Source organism: Panthera uncia, chromosome D1 (genome assembly GCF_023721935.1).
Source record: "Panthera uncia isolate 11264 chromosome D1, Puncia_PCG_1.0, whole genome shotgun sequence".
NCBI lineage: Eukaryota > Metazoa > Chordata > Mammalia > Carnivora > Felidae > Panthera > Panthera uncia.
In genome coordinates this window covers 86754642-86756325 of record NC_064808.1, presented here as the reverse complement: position 1 = coordinate 86756325, position 1684 = coordinate 86754642, and the positions used below count along the sequence as shown (strand labels likewise).

Below are 1684 nucleotides of genomic sequence, written 5' to 3'. Positions count from 1 at the left end.
GCAGGAAATAAGAGATTACATTTCCTCTAAGACATTACCTTATATGTACATAAAATATGGTTGATTCAAAATGCTCTTAACCTAATAATAAATCTTTGAATGTTAATTGTGCCTTTATTTCCAGCACACATTTGTATCAATAACCTCATTTTTAAATCACTAGGGACTTTTGCTACTGTTGTTTTTGTTGAAAGCTAATGCTGGAGGTGATGTGCCCATAGGAACCTCTAAAAATCCATTTTTAAGTTTATTTTTATTTATTTCAAGAGAGAGATAGAGAGAAAGCAGGGGAGGGGTAGAGAGAGAGGGAGACGTAAGCAGGCTCTGCGCCATCAGCACAGAGCCCAATGCAGGGTTCGAACTCACAAACCATGAGATCACGACCTGAGCCGAAATCAAGAATCAGATGCTTAACCGACTGAGCCCCTAAAAATTCATTTTTACATAGCATTACTTACACTCATCCATTCTTTCCTTTCTGCTTTACAGCTCTATTGACATCTTTCCTTTTCAGTCAGTTTCTATTAATGAATGTTAACATATCATGTTTTAGGCTATGCTAAGATGAAATAGTGTCAAAAGAAATAAACCTTTCAACAGCCATCATCGTTTCCTCTTTTCCTGATTTTCCTACTGCAGTAGAAGTTTTCTTCCTTTTCTTAAATGTCCTTTATCTTGACACCTTTTTCTTTTAGCTACTATACTGCTAATATATCATATTTACCAACGTAACTGTTCTAGAATACATCTAATTCTTAATTCTTAAAATCTTATATATCTAGTCTCACCTTTCATCCTTTCTGACCAACTAAAGTGAAAGCCACAGCAACCTCCCCCACCTCCACCCCCCCACTTAACCTTTCTTATCATCTGCAGGACCAGAACTGTTGCAAGAGTTATTTCTGCTGTTAGAAAGATTATAACAATCGAGTTGCCACAGCCCTACATTTCCTTTGTATCCCTCCTCACCCTATATCTAGAAATCAGACTTCTAGCATTTCTTCTTTGAATATGATGTGGCTATAGTGTCATCAACAACACTCATTTTTTTTTAACACCCAAGTGCCCTCCTTATTCCCCATCACCTATTAAAAAAAAAAAATATGGCACCTTCACGAATTTTCATGTCATCCTTGTTCAGAAGCCATGCTCTTCTTCTCTGTATCATTCCAATTTTAGTATATGTGCTCTTGAAACAATCACATTCATAGATTGTTGTATTCAAAAAGACTTTTCAGAACTCTCTCAGAAGCACAATATCACATACATTAGGGCCACAATTGTAAAACTTCTTTATATTAATTTTCTGGACATTTAGAAGCATAAGCAGAGTACTTATTCTTGGCATATCTTTTTTACGCTTATTTATTTTGAGAGAGAGAGAGAGTGTGTGTACAAGTGGGGGGAGGGGCAGAGAGAGAGGGAGAAAGAGAGCGAGGGAGAAGCCCATGCAGGCTCCGTGCTGTCAGTGAAGAAGACACAGGGCTTGATCCCATGACTGTGAGATCACAACCTGAGCCAAAATCAAGAGTCGAACACTCAAATGACTGAGCCATCCAGGCACTGCCTTGGAATATCTTTATAGACTTTAATCAGTTTCTTAGCTGTAGCAACCTCTAAAAGTGTCACAAATATTTTTTTGAAGACTTTATTTTTATTAAGACAGTCCTATTATTTTAAATTT

General features: G+C 37.0%; 1 non-coding gene across 1 annotated transcript; it reads right to left on the bottom strand.

Moving 5' to 3' along the window:
- Positions 1–1096: 1096 nt before the first annotated feature.
- LOC125917243 (U6 spliceosomal RNA) lies at positions 1097–1203 on the bottom strand. Its single transcript, XR_007456126.1, has one exon. It is a non-coding gene; the product is annotated as a U6 spliceosomal RNA (small nuclear RNA).
- Positions 1204–1684: the final 481 nt, after the last annotated feature.